General features: G+C 30.1%; 1 long non-coding RNA gene across 1 annotated transcript; it reads right to left on the bottom strand.

The window, feature by feature from the left end:
- Nucleotides 1-5,490: 5,490 nt before the first annotated feature.
- On the bottom strand, nt 5,491-18,100 carry LOC132754369 (uncharacterized). The gene is made up of 3 exons (XR_009629077.1): nt 17,969-18,100; nt 10,994-11,086; nt 5,491-8,263 (listed from the first exon to the last, which is right to left on the bottom strand). It is a non-coding gene; the product is annotated as an uncharacterized LOC132754369 (long non-coding RNA).

The raw sequence follows: 18,100 nt of genomic DNA, 5'->3' as shown, positions 1-18,100 counted from the left end.
AAAGTAAAAGTATCCCTAAATTCAATGACTGGTCCATAGGGATACGTTATTAATTCGTTTTATGAAAATTGTAATGTTGCTTTTTAAGATGTCAATATTTGTATATTTCATTTCATTTAGCAACATTACTTTATTTATGAATTTTTAAGATTATGAAACATAATTGTGGTCCTAAATTGTTCAGTAATTTATTTGCTTTTTTATTCAGATTTTAAGGCCTTCTCCTACCATAGATATAATTATAAACTGTTACAAATATAGTCGCCGGTTTCTACCGATGACTAATCAATGCGATGAAAATACAGCACAAAATACAGAAAGACACGTGAAGTTTTCTTCATTCTTAGACCGTTTGTCTACCCTGTCTGGATTTCTTTTCAACCTCATTGCACGATACACATATAACGCAACATCTAACGAAACATTCGCTATGGTGTTTGGTGACAATTTTCTGACAACTATATTGTCTAATATGTTAATAAGTGCAATTCCCCAACAATATGCTTTACAACCTTCGTTAGAGGACACAACGCAATAGGATAATGCCCTTGGTACAATGCATGTCCATTTTGTTCTTCCTTTGATCTCCTTGTTTTTTGTCACATCTGTTGTGATCTGCAAAACATTGGACATAAAGTTTTGTTATTTGATAACCTTTAAAAGTAAAATGATTTAAAAGATGGAAACAATGTGTTTTAATCCAGAAAATTTCAACATCTAGAGATTGATTATGTTTTCTGCGGTTGGATGTTGGTCAGACATTTTGAATAAATTAACATACAACTGCTATCGACATCTAAACTACCTGCTGTATGTTTTTACTAATATCTCGTTCCAAAATAAAAAGGGATTGTCCAATCAGTCCCTCTTTTTAGCCTTAAAATAGGGTTTTTGGGTGTAAATATTGGAGTTATTTTTCACAAATACGAATACAAAAAAGAACAAGTGACTCTTTTTTTCATTCAATTTTATTAAAAATTTGACTTAAAACATTGAATAAATACATATAACAAACATTTTGTTCGATCGATCGAACAAATATATATATTTTGTTCGATCGATCGAACAAAAAGGGCAACCTTCTTATAACTTTATTTGTTCGATCGATCGAACAAAATTTCTTTTCATTACCAAAACTTGCTGAATCAAATGAGATTTAAAACAAACATTTTGTTCGATCGATCGAACAAAAATGTTCAAACACTGTATTTGAAAATTTCTCTCTCAATCTGTACTAAAAAAATTAAAATTTTGTTCGATCGATCGAACAAATATATATTTTTTACAAAATTTTTTTGATTTCCAAAACTGGTCAAATAAATAAAAATTTAAAATAAATATTTTGTTCGATCGATCGAACAAAACTGTTCAAACAGTGTATTGAAATTTTCTCTCTCAAACTGTACTAAAAACACAAAAGATTTTGTTCGATCGATCGAACAAAATTTCTTTTCATTACCAAAACTTGTTAAATCAAATGAAATTTAAAACAAACATTTTGTTCGATCGATCGAACAAAAATGTTCAAACACTGTATTTGAAAATTTCTCTCTCAATCTGTACTAAAAAAAATTAAAATTTTGTTCGATCGATCGAACAAATATGTATTTTGTTCGATCGATCGAACAAAATTTTTTTCATTTCCAAAGCTGGTCAAATAAATGAAAAATTTAAAATAAATATTTTGTTCGATCGATCGAACAAAACTGTTCAAACACTGTATTGAAATTTTCTCTCTCAAATTGTACTAAAAAAACAAAGGATTTTGTTCGATCGATCGAACAAAATTTCTTTTCATTACCAAAACTTGTTAAATCAAATGAAATTTAAAACAAACATTTTGTTTGATCGATCGAACAAAATTTGTTCAAACACTGTATTTGAAAATTTCATTCCAAATCTGTACTAAAAAAATTAACATTTTGTTCGATCGATCGAACAAAACTGTTCAAACACTGTATTGAAAAATTTCTCTCTCAAACTGTAAAAAAAAAAAAACCCTAAAAGATTTTGTTCGATCGACCGAACAAAAATTTTGTTTCATTACCAAAACTTGTTAAATCAAATGGAATTTAAAACAAACATTTTGTTCGATCGATCGAACAAAAATGTTCAAACACTGTATTTGAAAATTTCTCTCTCAATCTGTACTAAAAAAATTAAAATTTTGTTCGATCGATCGAACAAATATATATTTTTTTACAAAAATTTTTTTGATTTCCAAAAACTGGTCAAATAAATAAAAATTTAAAATAAATATTTTGTTCGATCGATCGAACAAAACTGTTTAAACAGTGTATTGAAATTTTCTCTCTCAAACTGTACTAAAAACACAAAAAGATTTTGTTCGATCGATCGAACAAATTTTCTTTTCATTACCAAAACTTGTTAAATCAAATGAAATTTAAAACAAACATTTTGTTCGAAAGATCGAACAAAAATGTTCAAACACTGTATTGGAAAATTTCTCTCTCAATCTGTACTAAACAAATATATATTTTGTTCGATTTTGTACAAAAAGGGCAAACATCTTTTTTCTTTGTTTGATCGACAGGTGAGCTAATAACAAAAAAACAAAACATCTTAAAACCTGTTTATTCAGTCGACCAAACAAAATTTCATTTCATTACAAAGACTTGATCAAACAAAATTTCTTTATATTTCCATAACTGGTTAAACTAAATGAAAAATTTAAAAGAAACATTTTGTTCAATCGATCAAACAAAAAGGGCAAACATCTTATTAGTTTGTTTGTTTCAAGATTTCTTTTCATTTCCAAAACTTGTTATATCAAATAAAAAATTTAAGATAAACATTAAAGGACCAATCAAACAAAATACCGATTGAAAAAAAAGAAGATAATATATATTTGTTTTCATTGGATTTCAGAATCGATATTTTTTTCCATCAAACAAAACAGGCAAACATCTTATTAGTTTGTTCGATTACCGAACAAAATTGTTTTCATTACCAAAACTTGTTAAATCAAATAAAAAATTCAAAATAAACATTTTGTTTGATACATCAAAAAAAAAAGAGAAAAGATGTAACAAAAATGCTACACAAAAAGCACATTTCATTAAATAGAAAACAAGAACAGTAAGGCTCGACTATTTGAAAAAGTTGTCACAAGGGTGTTTTATTGAGTATAATAATGCTAACCTATGAATACATAAAATTGACAGAAAAGGTACAAAGGCGTTTTATTAAGATGTTTTATCAAGTAAATCACTGCTTTATTATTATGAATGCATAAATTGTCCAAAAAAGGCACAAACCCTTCAGTAGTTATGGAGATAACAGCTTACAAAGCTTACAAACAAAACTTTACCATGAATTTCTAAGTTGAACAAGAGCCCTGTTTGAGCCGGGTGATGCTCCCAAAATAGGTTTTGGACACAGGAAAGTACACCTCTTGTAGTTTTAAAGTTATGTCCCTGGAAAAATTTCAAAGTGCAATAATTCAAAAATAAGGCAAGGCAGAGTAACTGTTCTTTGCATTGCACTTCTTATCAATGCAATCAATCAACCTACAAAGTTTTTTGTTGATACCTCTTATGGTTTCTGAGTTATGTCCCATACAAAGTTCAAAATGTAAAAATGAACAAAGGGCAATAACTACAAAAGTTGGCAAGGTGAAGTTCAAGTTCTTATGCACTGCACATCTTATCTCTTGTAGTTTTAGAGTTATTTCCTGGACAAGATTTTTTTAAAGGAGAGATTAATTCACAAATTGGGCAAAACAGTTATGTTTTTTTTTTCTGTACTGCACTTTATCTCAATGAGATCTATCCACCTACAATGTTTCATGTTGATAGCTCTTACAGTTTTAGAGTTATGTTCCGGACAAAGATCAAAGTGTTAAAATTAACAAAGGGCAATAACTACAAAATTAGGTAAAAAAGAGAGTTATTTCCTGGACAAGATTTTTTTAAAAGGGGAGATAATTCACAATTTGTGCAAAACAGAGTGATGTTTTTTTTCTGTACTGCACTTTTACTCAATGAAATCTATCTACCTACAATGTTTCATGTTGATATCTCTTACAGTTTTAGCGTTATGTTCCGGACAAAGTTCAAAGTGTTAAAATTAACAAATGGCAATAACTCCAAAATGAGGCAAAAAAGAGTTATGATTATTATGCACTGCACATCTACCCATTGAGATCTATTGACCTACAAAGTTTCATGTTGATATCTCTTGTAGTTTTAGAGTTATGTCCCGGACAAGATTTTTCTAATAGGGGAGATTATTCAAAAAATCAGGCAAAATAGAGTTATCGTTCTTGTGCACTGCACATCTTCCCATTGAGATCTATTTTACCTACAAAGTTTCATGTTGATATCTCTTATAGTTTTAGAGTTATGTCCCGGACAGAGCTGCATCAGTACTAAGGGTGTAGTACTTAAGTACCAGTACCAGTACTTGGCAAATTATGCAGTACCATTACCAGTACCAGTACTAGATTTTAGCTCGGTACTGCAGTACCAGTACTTTTTTTTGGTGAAGTAATTAAGTATCAGTACCATTACTTTTATATATTCATCAAAGTTTGAATAAATACAGCGTCAAACAAATAATTGCAAATATTATTCAGCAAAGAAATAAAATCATAATTTACTTTAAAGCTGCATGCCTCCAGATGACTCAAAATATTTCAAGAAAATTTAAACTTGGAAAAAAATTACTAAAACTTTGACAAAAGTAAACAAATTAAAGATTTATATCTTATGTGCAATTAATGACTGTATTTTGTAGTATTTATCACCATATTTCTACTGCGTTACTAACGGAGTAGGGGCTATTTATGCATGATTAATTTGACCTCTTTTTGGTAATTAACGTGGATTTTAAGTGCCGATTGTAATGTGTCAAGTACTATCTTTGTTCATTTAACAATATTTTACCTTTAAATACTTTTCAAAATTTTCATGAAAATTCGGATGAATCTGGACTCTGGAGGCGTGCTGCTTTAAAGTTAACATAACATATTTACAACTTTATAGTTTTAACATACTTTTTACAAACAATATTTACAACATAAATTCATGTCATATCTAACTGTTTTGTAACCAGTCAACTGTATAAATACAATGCAAACATCTTTTATTTAAAACACAACAGTCTTCTGTTGCCTTTCACACCTTCACACCTCTGTTCAATTTAAACCAAAGTAAATAACAACTTTTTATGGTGCTTATAATAAACAATATCACTTTTTTCACTTGAAATGGGATTTTTTAGAATAGAAGAAATTAATTAATAGTGTTTATTTTGCTCTTTTACTAGTAAATAAATACAAAGTAATAAAAGATTTTAATAAGGATATTTTAGGGTAAAGATTTATTGAGTCTGTCTATCTTAATTTAATTTTTACTTAAAGTCTTTGGTGCTTTTTATGATGAATACTATGTTAACATTTGGAAGGAATATTGCAGCAAATTATCTTTAGATTTGATAACTTACTTTTTCACAAAAATAAAATATCTCCCGGACAAGATTTTTCTAAAAGGGGAGATTATTCAAAAACCGGGCAAACAGAGTTATGGTTCTTTGACACTGCACTCCCCCTCAATGCCCTCTACCACTGTATGAAGTTTAAACAAATTATCTCAAAGGATTTCAAGTTATGCTACGGACAAGACAACGGACGGACAGACTGACAAGGTGGCGACTATATGCTCTCCCTTCGGGGAGCATAAAAAGGGGAGAAAAATCAGCCTAAATGCAAGATAGAATTATGGATCTTGGTCAGTGACCTACAATTATGACCCTAAATGCATATGTGAAGTTTTAAATAAATATCTTTAATATTATAGTTATTGAGATATGTAAAACTTGCATGTAAACATTAACCAAGAGACTAAGTAGAAATAGGGAGATAAATCAGCCTAAATGCAAGATAGAGTTATGGAACTTGGTCAGAGACATACAATTGAGACCCTTCATGCATATGTGAAGTTTCAAATCAAAATCTCTGATAGTTATTGAGATATGTAAAACTTACATGTAAACATTAACCAAGAGACTAAGTAAAAAGGGGGAGATAAATCAGCCTAAATACATGACACAGATATGAGTGCTGTTCAGTGATCATTATATATAACCACAAATATACATATGAAGTTTCAAGTTTGTATCTTTAATAGTTTCAGAGATATGCAAAAACTTGCATGTTAAACTTAACCAAGAAAAAAAGATTTTTTTAGCATGAAAGGGAGCATAATTTAGTAAAAATACATGGCAGAGTAATGAATCTTGAGATGTGACCTTCAATTATGACCCTAAGTACATGTGTAAAGTTTCAAGTAAATATCTTTGAAGACCTTTAACCAAATTTCTAAGTTTCTAAGGGGCAAATAATTCTGCAAATATTGCAGGCAGAGTTATGCAACTTTGCAGACTGATGTACATTGTTACTTTGAAAAAGTATTTTAAATTTCAATTGAATCTCTCAAGCAATAATTGAGATATTTGACTTTATAAAAAACTTTGACCAAAATTTCTAAGTTAAAAAGGGGCATAATTCTGTAATTATTGTAGGCAGAGTTATCCAACTTGTCATTCTGATGTACAATCATAATAATGTTACTATAAATAAGTATTGTAAGTTTCAATTGAGTATCTCAAGCAATTATTGAGATATTTGACTTTACAAAAACTTTAACTAATGCCGACGTGGACGCCGGGGTGACTACAATAGCTCTCATTATTCTGCGAATAGTCAATCTTAAAATTTTGCATCTAATGAAAATACCTGTTTAAGACATTTTGTTCAGTTGATCGAACAAAAATGCCCCAAAAATGCTATACAAAAGAACATTAAATTTTCAATGGATAGAAAAAACATGTTGTATCCAATGAAAAAAATTGATATTTTGTTTGGTTTACCGAACAAAAAAATTCAGATAGAAAATCCGGTATAGGCATTTTGTTCAGTTGATGAAAGAAAATTGCTATACCAAAGCATATTGCAAGAGATAGAAAAACCTGTTGAACTCAATCTATTAAAATTGACCGGTTGTTTTGTCGAAAGAACCAAAAAAAAATCTGATAAAATTATATCTGGTATTATAAGAATCCCTTTTTGGATCGAACAAAATGCTATACAAAAGCATATTTCATCAGATAGAAAAAACATGTTATAAAAAATTATTTCATGCATGTAGGAGAATATAGATGTTCCAGTGAAAATCTGGATATTTTATCATCTTTAGTGGCCTTCAAGACCTTGCATATATTGAACAAAATTACATACATGTGTCACAGCCATAGTCATGATAATGACCATATGTGTAACAATCCCTCAACAAATGATGACGAAATGGTTCCTTTACACATTCAATACTTTTATCTGAACTTTAACCTCTGTATGTGACCTTGACCACAAGGACTGGACTTAAGCATGTGACGCTATGCCTCACAATGGTGAACATTTTTGGGAAGTGATATTGACGCACGTTTTGCTCCTAATAAGCATTTATCAATGTTTTCTAAGTGTGACCTTGACCTTTCATCTGGTGAGAATTTCTATGAAGTTTCATTAAAATCCCTGCATGGGCAGGGCTTCTTTTAGTGGAAGTTTGGGAGTCATTTACTCCTTGATTTTGGTTTGTGACGTCCAAAATACAATGCTTACAAAATATGACACTGCCTGCCAACCAGGTTCCCATTGTATGTCTTGTTTTTCAAATGGGCATATAAAAATTGATGTACATGTAATATATGATCTAACATCATACTAATGCTGAAATAGTAACACCTAGCCAGTTTCATCTATTAAACAAAATCTTCTTTTCAAATTGCAACAGGCAATAGAGATATAGTTGCTAGGAACTACTTTCCACAACAATAACATACATGATCTATCTAACAAGTTAATTCAGTATCTCCAATGGGTAGACAAACAGACAGACAGACAATCTGATTCTAGTATATATCCACATTACATTGTAGTTGTGTTGGGTTTATACAAATAGAATATCCGGAACATACTGCTCCCTTATGGTATGGCACAATCTTGTGTGTTCATTCAACATATGCTTGCATTGTTTTGCACTAACACAGCACCTGTGTGAATACCAATCACTCAACATCTCTTACAGTCATTCAAATATTGTAACAAACAATATTTTGCAGCATTCTTCATTATCAATTGAAGTTTCAACAAAACTTATGCAAAGTTTATGCACATTTTCCATCCAAGTATGTTTCTGCCCCTTCTGCGAGGAACAGGAAAAAATCTTCTTAACAACAACAACATCTGAAAATAAACCAGAATTTGATCATTTCATTATTTGCATATATCTATCACTTAATTCATTTAATAATTTATATTCCATTTAAAATTTTGGGACTTTGAAAAAGATACAGATACATGTCTTAAACTAGAACTGTGTCCAAAGGACACGGATGACCCCACTGACAACATACATGTACATACTACACAGCCTGCAAGTCTCATGGCCGTAGCCCAAATACAAGGCGGAATGCATTAGGCCTTTTTCGCTTCGTTTTTGTTTTTTTATACATGTATATGGTATATAGTGAAAAAATCAACAAAGGGCCATAATTCTCTTAAATTTGGTCGCAGCAAAAATTCTTTACTTTACTTCCATCTACACATTAAGGTCATTCATCCCTGGAAGTTTAAGCAAAATCTGCCATCTGGTTTAAGAGGAGTTGCGTTCACAAATTTTTTATATGGTATATAGTGAAAAAATCAACAAAGGGCCATAATTCTCTTAAATTTGGTTGCAGCAAAAATTCCTTCCTTTACTACCATCTACACATTAAGGTCGTTCATCCCTGGAAGTTTAAGCAAAATCTGCCATCCGGTTTAAGAGGAGTTGCGTTCACAAAATTTCTACATAGTATATAGTGAAAAAATCAACAAAGGGCTATAATTCTGTTTAATTTGGTCGCAGCAAAAATTCCTTCCTTCACTACCATCTACACATTAAGGTTGTTCATCCCTAAAAGTTTAAGCAAAATCTGCCATCCGGTTTAAGAGGAGTTGCGTTCACAAGATTTCAGGACGTACAGACAGACGTACGGACGGACAGACATATGTCCATGCCACTTCAATGGACTAAAGGGCCATTTCTTTTGTTATTTTCTTTTGTTTAATAGAGGGCCATGGCCCCTTATTCTTTTGTTACAGAATGAACTCTATTGTTCTCTTTTGTTCTGTTTACTGTTAGATGGCCTCCTAACCCTATTTGGTTACGTCTGACAGACGTACGGACGGACAGACAAGTGCAACGCTATATGCTCCCCACTTTGTGGGGGGCATAACTAGAACTCCGCGAGTCGGATGTGTCGCCTTGTGAACAATACAGTTTAGGAGAAATGGCCAGGACAAAAATGAACTATGGAAATCAACAAAGGGCAATAACTCAAAAAAAAGAAGTGCAGAGCAGCAGTTTCTGTGCACTGCTTTTCTTATGAAAAAGATCTATCATCCTATGAAGTTTCAAGTCCATAGTTTTTTTTATAATTTATGAGAAATGGCCTAGACAAAAATAAAGTACGAAAATTAATAAAGGGTAAACTCAAAAATAAGAAGTGCAAAGTACCGATTCTTGTACACTGCACTTATTCTTAATGAGATCTATTATACTACGAAGTTTAAAGACCATAGCTTTTATACTTTAGGAGAAATGGCATGGACAAAAATAAAGTATGAAAATTAACAAAGGGCAATAACTCAAAAATTAAGAAATGCAGGGTACCAGTTCTTGTGCACTGCATTTCGTCTTAATGAGATCTATCATCCTAAGAATTTTCATGTCCATAGCTTTTATACTTTAGGAAAAATGGCCTGGACACAAATAAAGTATGAAAATTAACAAAGGGCTGTAACTCAAAAAATAAGAAATGCAGAGTACCCTTTCTTGTGCACTGCACTTTTTCTTAATGAGATCTATCATCCTATGAAGTTTCATGTCCATAGTTTTATACTTGAGGAGAAATGGCATGGATAAAAATAAAGTATGAAAATAAACAAAGGGCAATAACTCAAAAATTAAGAAATGCAGAGTACCGGATTTTGTGCAGTGCACTTCTTCTTAATGTGATCTATCATTCTATGATGTTTCAAGTCCATAGCTTTTATACTTTCGGAGAAATGGCCCGGATAAAAATAAAGTATTTAAAATAATAAAAGGGCAATAACTCAAAAAATAAGAAATGCAGAGTACCGGTTCTTGTGCACTGCACTTCTTCTTAATGAGATCTATCATCCTATCATGAAGTTTCAAGTCCATAGCTTTTATACATTAGGAGAAATGGCCTAGACAAAAATAAAGTATGATAATTAACAAAGGGCAATAACTCAAAAATTAAGAAGTGCAGAGTACCGGTTCATATGCACTGCACTTCGGGTCAAATATAAGAAGCATGCATACCAAGTTTGAAGTCATTCCGACTTATAATGACTGACTTATGCTCTGGACAAGCTTAAGGGGACGCCGACAATGATGCGGACTACGAGGCTGACAAAAGTAACCCCTATATGTCGCCTTTTTCAAGGCGAAACAAAAACACTAACCTAATGTTTGTCAATTTGATGAACACAAGCACATAAAAAAACAGACTGGAACCCAGGCTAGGTGGCTGCATTAACTAATTTAAAAAAAAAATTCTTTCATGCATGCAGGAGTAATGTCCCATGCACAAAATGTCTGTTCAGAAGTAACCAGAATTTCATGTAGATATTAAGATATACATTTAAGTTACATAAAAGGCGTCTTAGGCCAAGTGGTAATTGTCGTCTTCAAACCACTTGCCCCTTACCGCTGTGGGTTCGAATCCCAACAAGGACGTTGTGAGGAAGCTAATAATAAAAATTCAGCTAGCTTACGGATCTTCGGTGGTTCTACTGAGGTGCCCATTTGTGCCTGAAATAATGCACCGAGTAAAGCTGGAATGTCGCCATATGACCTAACTATACTTTGTAGGTGTGCCGTAAAACCAAAGTGAAGCTACTTACATTTTCTTTTGTTGTCTTGTTATCATCACCAGTCTTCTCGTTCATATTCTGTACCTGTTTATCTTGCTTACAAGTAGTTTACTGGATTAGACCCTGTAATTTTTAAGTAACAAGAATTTAGTTTTTCTAGTCTAAAAGCCATAAGACTATAATAAGATGCCAACTATCCAATTAACTGTTAATTAAAATGTAGTATGTAAAAATAATAGAAAAGTAAAAAATGATTATTGTATAATTCTATAGATTGTTTGTTAAAGGGTATATTTCTAAAGACTGTTTGGGTTTACCTTAATATGATAACACATTACTGCATGGTCATGCTGCATTGTATTACTGAGTGCTGACCATATTAATTGTCCTTTTCGAAAACCTAGCTAAACACTGTTTTCCGGTATGTTACGGATTTAGCTCTGGGGAAGTACATCCAATGAATTACATTTATAACACAACTAACATGTGATATTTCCATTTTTTCAATTATTATTTTATGGTTTATGGTGGAAAAACTTATGTGTTTGAAAATTATTAATGTTCCTGTACTATCTATTGCAAATTTTCCACAAAAAAGGTTATTTATAATAAAAGTCTGTAAAATTAAAACAGTTGTTGTTGCAACTGCCATAATAGATAGAGAAATTTTCTGCAGAAACTTATGTATTTACTTTATTTTTTTGTATTGAATTATTCATACAGTCAGATATTTAATTATTTTCTTACAAATAAATAATTGTTTTATTACACTTTAATCCAAAACAAGAGGGCCATGATGGCCCTGAAGTCGCTCACCTGTATATAGGCCCCTGGAGCGAGGCCAGTTTAAACCCCAGGGCTTTTATTTGAACAAACTTGGTAGACACCCATTAGAAGATATTTCATGCTTAACATCTAAGATCTAGCTGGTCAAGTTTTTTTCTTTACACATATAGTTAAAAACAATGACACACCTGGGGCAGGGTCAGTTTTGACCCAAGGGCTTTTATTTGAAAAATCTTTGTAGACACTTACTAGAAAATGTTTCATACTTAATATCTAAACTCTAGCTATTCGGGTTTTTTCAAAGAAGATTTTTAAGTTTTTGCTATTCACATAAATTATAAGGAAAATCAATGTCCCCCAGGGCGGGGCTAATTTTGACCCCAGGGCTTTTATTTGAACAAACTTTGTAGACACTCACTAGAAGATGTTTCAGGCTTTAAGTATCTAAACTCTAGCTATTTGATTTTATTCAAAAAAGATTTTATAGTTTTTGCTATACACATATAAGGAAAATCAATGACCCCCAGGGCGGGCCAATTTTGACCCCAGGGCTCTTATTTGAACAAACTTGGTAGACATCCAGTAGAACATGTTTCATGCTACATTTGTAAATATCTTAGCTCTAGCTCTTTGGGTTTAGAAGAAGATGTTTAAAGTTTTTTCTTTTGGTTGCCATGGCAACCAGAGTTCTGCATGGAATTAAATTCTTTGAACAATTTTCAAAGGTGACCACCAAAGGAACATTCCTGTGAAGTTTGGATGAAATTTGCTCAGTGGTTTATGAGAAGATGTCATTTAAAGTAAAAGACGCCAGACGGACGCCGGACGAAAAGCGATCACAAAAGCTCACCCTGTCACTTTGTGCAAATGAGCTAAAAATAACAAAAACATACAGGTAGTTACCAAATTACTACAGGCCCTTTAGGTGAATTCCCCAGAGCTGTGTACATAAAGTACCGGAATCCAGTGTTTAGCTACATTTTTGAATTTGTGAATATAAATCTAGTTTTTAATAAACAGTTTTAATATTGCTAAAACAATTCTATATTGATTAGAAATATGTTAATTATATGAATGTAAATTGCCTGTTGCACAGTAAATGGGCCAATTGTGTTAGCATCTAAGTCAAAAAATAAAGTTAAACATACAAGACAATATTTGCTCTTTTTAAGTACCTTAGGGTGTCTATGACAATATTTTTGGAAAGAAAGGATAACTTTTTGGATACCTTTTTCAAAATATTACATCTCTTGCGGACTGTGTGGGTAGGGGACGGATGTTACAAAGATATACTAAAAGTCTGAATATCTTTCAGTTTATAATAAAAATTGTATTATTTCTCTTTATTTTATTAAAACATTATGTGTTCTGATTAATGTTACAAAAAAAATTCCAGAAAATTCATCTTAGATATAAAAATATTTGCTTTCAAATTTTCAGTATTTTTCGCACAAAATGAAATTTTCCAACATGTTAGAAACAGAGAGAAATAAAACAAGGATAGGTACACCAAATCATACTTAAATCAAATATGCAAACTCATTTCTTATAAAACAATAGAAATTATAGGACTTTCTTTTGTGTATTTCTTGTCAGATAACCCAAAAATGTTGCATTTTTTGGGGGACGGATGTTACAATAGATGTTTAAAGCTCATAGTTCATACTTTTTTTTGGTTTTATTTTAAAGTAATATAATTTATAAGAGTATATGCTTTGTACAGTACAATAAATGTAAAATAATTGAACAAATTATGAGAAACATGTAGAAACATACCCGGCAATTATGGAGTTTCTTACTATTTGCGTTTCACAATGAAAAGTTGCATCAGGACTTAGTTTTCTTCCATTTATCTTACATTTGAATGAACATTGATATGTTTGGAATAAAATAAAAACATTGCTAATTAAACAAAAGAATCTTTGTTTCCAGATAATGCATTAACATTAAAAAGAAAATGTCATACCTATACATGAAATTATTTACAAAATTCTTTTAAATTAGTTAAATAATAAAATTTATATTTGTAAAAGATATGATACAGTGTGAAGTAAATAAGTTTTCAGATTGAAACATATGCAAGCTTGAATTTCTCATTACTAAATACATAAATTATATACACAATTAAAAATTTTCATTAAAAATTATAAGATTTTAAATTGCTGCAATTAAGTTCGATCGATTTGATGAAATTTTAAGTAAATTAATGTGGTATGTTAGCAGCATTATCCAAAGATTTCATTATGATTCAGTATCATAATCTCATTATTTCTAACTTTTAATAATTCTCTGTGTAAATATTTCAGTGTACATGAACTGCTTTAACTTAATGAATTAATTTGTCATTCAATAAAATTTATAGGTGCAAAATAATTTGCGATGGGTTTATATTACAGAATAATTTTCACAATTATTCTAACTTTTTCATTACAGGAATTCTTACCTTATCCTTTACTTACATGTTTCTTTCACTTTATTAACAATAATTAAATGGGCCAAATTGTATGAAAATATGTGCTTGAGTTTTTTTCGGGGGAAAAAAAATCTAAAAGTTTTAATCAGGGTGTTGAATTATATTTTTTTATTTGTTTATTTTTCAGTGACTACATATTTAGCCTATAAAATTTTGAAGTTCAATAAATCCTTTGACTTAAATGATCTTCAACTTTATTACTTAATGACAGACATTCTTGAAACAGATATGGTAGTATTTCCCACTGTTTTAAGCATAATATATATCACCCTTAATTGGCACCCCCTACTGTTTTGTAATATATCACACTTCCCAATATACACAGCTCCCAATATACAGCTCGTTAACTTCCAATAAAGTGCAAGCCCCTTCTGTGTGTATGGAGTTAGGATCCATATCCCACTGTTTTATGAGGGGCTAGGATACATGGTTTGTTAACTATTTAAGGCTTAAGAATTTATGTTTTAACAATTGACCAATTTTAATCACAAAGATACTTTCAACATCTCTATCTTTGGCACCTCTTGCTATATAATTATCCTGTTATGGATTTTGTGTTTGTTTCTTCTAGTTTTTTTTTAAATAGTATTTTATTTGTTGTGTGAAACATTCCTATACAGTTGCAAAGCTTACTACTTCTCTTTCATGCATCATAAGAACAAGATAAGTTTAGTATTACTGTAAAAAGAATTTTTAGTTAAATTCTGTAACATCCGTCCCCTTCTGTACCCTTAGTTTGTAAACACAGAATAACAAAAGATTATATTTGTTATAAATTCATATAAGCTTAAATATTATCTTAATAAACTCATAGGTCCACTTGATGTTAAAAAATAAAATATAAATTTTATTTCAAAGTAAATAATTTTGTTATCAGAGCAAAAAATACTATTTTTTTTTTCAAAATTAAGGAATTTCGTGTTCACAAATAATATTTTTTTTATAAATACATCATTTCAGTGCTTTATTTCTGTTATTTCTTCATTTTTCATTGTAACTTTTGTGTTTTAGTGTAAAATTCCCTTTCCAGTTACAGTTTATGTGAGATTTAATAAGCATCTTATATAGGGGGACGGATGTTACGGGGACGGATGTTACAGACAACTTTTACATTATTGTATTTTTTTTCTCATAAACATAGAAATTGGCATTTTTTATAACATTTTCATTGTAAGGCTATCATTAAGCACCACAAGCATTGTTTTTTATGAGTATTGTTTTATAATTGGATATTTAATGAGAGGGGGACGGATGTTACAGTTTTTTCATCACAAAATTTTTTTTACCACTAAAATGCCTATTTTGGTAAAAATGTTTGAAAATTTGAATTGAAAACACTTAACATATGTTTTTAATTCATAGTTCATTAGATTGAGACAATAAAGTACTATTTTATTTGTAATTGCTTAAAGGTATACTTGTTTGCTTAACAACTTAATTTTGAAAAAACTGATGCATTACAAAAGTCTGATTTTACTAAAATCATCTTAACGATAAAAACCAGGATGATGTATACCAAGTATTATATATCACTGGAAAGGTTATTAAATTTTCTATGTGCATGTAAAAAAATTTAAGTGATAAATTAAAACAGATAATAGTGGTGTTAATTCTAAAAACACCAAAAAAACAGATGCTAACACATTACATGTAAAATTGGACATTTTTAGGGTATAAAAATGTCTGTATCTTTATTTTGGGTAATGCTATCACAAAAAAATTTGGGGCACATTTGCTTTATAGAATAACTTCCCTTTTGTACTTTCTGTTATATATAACCTTTTTCTCATGGATAATTAATTTTGTTTATTATCATTGCTTTAAAAATTTACTGTAACAGTAAAATTAATAACTACATGAATTTTTATGTTTTATTTTTAAAAACAGGTTTTAAATCTTAAGTCAATGTGTAAACTTATCTGCTGCATTTCTTCTACAACAGTATACATACTAATAACTATACCTGGAATATCTTCAAAATACACAGATTAGCAAAAAATTAATTTTGGGTTTTCACTGCAGTCAAATGTACAAATCAAGTTATGGCATTTTATCAACAACAACAACAAATACTTTTATTTAGAATCAGGTCACATAAATGCAACAACATGATCAAAAAGATTTTTTTGCTAATTTTTCTAATATCTATTTATATACATGGAACACCTATAACATCTATTGGTCACTTAAATACATTCTATTATGGTCCAAAGTTCAAACTTCAATTTGAAAACTCATTTGGATCATTTTAAAGATAAATATAATCACGGATCTGAATTACATCAGTGATATAATTATGTTTTTCTGTTTTTATTAAATATATATATAATTTTCTAACTAGAGGCAAATTAAACACTTTAAAATTTGCTTTCAATTCACAAGAAAAACATATTTTTATTTTCATTGCTAATTAGGTGTACTCTGAAACTTAAAATACACAGTCTTCCTTTTTGCACTTAAATGTTGATGTTTTAATATTATATGGTTTAGAGTGTGAAGTTGTTTATTGGCTGGTCAGTGTTTATTTAACTGACTGGGTGCTTGTATATCACCCTTTGGCAACTTATACCATGGACTTTTGGGAAAGTCATAAAATACAAGCCAAATTGTTTAATATGCATATACAGCTCAATACCTCAAGAAAAAAACATTTTTTCATCATAGCTAATATGTCATTGTCAATAGCAGTTTGAGAATTAAGGGTTACTAAATCATTGTAATTCAAAAAGTAAAGGACCAACTTTTTATTATCAGAACAGAACTTTTTTTATTTATACATGTACATAACTTACATCATTATACCTATAACCTAAATTTCAAGCGCATAGATTCCAATTCTCTAAAATTATCAGAAACTATTCATACTTTATTCATTTAAAAATGTAGATCAACTTATTTGTATAATTAGTTAAAATATTTACTCCAGTCCATTTAGTTTTTCAGTAAAATTACCTGGTTATTATAATAATATCAATAAAATATTTTCATTTCTACCATTTTCAACATAAAAACTAAAAATGATATTGCATGTACATTGATAGAAATATTCAATTTTACAAAAAAAAGAGTAAAAATGATAAAGTAATCAAATGTTATTTAAAAAGCCGTATACAATATTATATTACTATCAACAGAAATTATGTAGATCTCTAACAGTAACAAAATCTGTAATATTACTTCCTTTTCTTGTTGTTTCCATTTGAATATTAAAGGGACTTCACTGAGGTTTAAAAGCCAATAAAAAAATATAAAAAAAAAACAATACATTTAAATGTCTTAAATAAATGAGCTGGGGCACTTTAAACAGAAATATATGCAAAGATAATTATGAAATATACTTCATATATATGAAATTGAATGAAAATAAATAAATAAATTGAAAATCTTTTATTATGCTTTTCTTTAAGCCAGATTTGAGTGAAAAGTGTTTAAATGATTTTCATTTTGGGCTATTTTTTACAATTACTTATTCTGGAAAAACGAAGTGTGTGAATGATCAAAGATCAGTGGTCTAAACCAGTACATCAAATGGTACATTTGTCTGGGAAAAAAAGTAAACCAATTCACTTTCATGGTTAGAAACGACAGTACAATTTGTTAAGTTTTAAGATATAAATAATGTATTCCGTTTAAAACGGGTCCACTGAAGGTTTCATAAATACATATTTTATTTATTCTAGATGGTATTTAAAAGCATGTTTGCAATCAATTTCATTTAAAAAGTTATTAGATGCAAAATTACTCACCAAGTCTTGAAGAAACAACCCGCATGTATAAATGACAGCGATTCTAACCATCGCGTCTATTTTACCAGTTTAACCGCAGCTTTGTGTGTAATTAAACTACACAGGCAGTTCAAAGAGTTTTGGCGGCGACGG

This window comes from Ruditapes philippinarum, unplaced genomic scaffold (genome assembly GCF_026571515.1).
Source record: "Ruditapes philippinarum isolate M1 unplaced genomic scaffold, ASM2657151v2 ctg10118_1_1_1_1, whole genome shotgun sequence".
Taxonomy (NCBI): Eukaryota; Metazoa; Mollusca; class Bivalvia; order Venerida; family Veneridae; genus Ruditapes; species Ruditapes philippinarum.
This window is presented reverse-complemented; position numbering and strand designations above follow the sequence as displayed.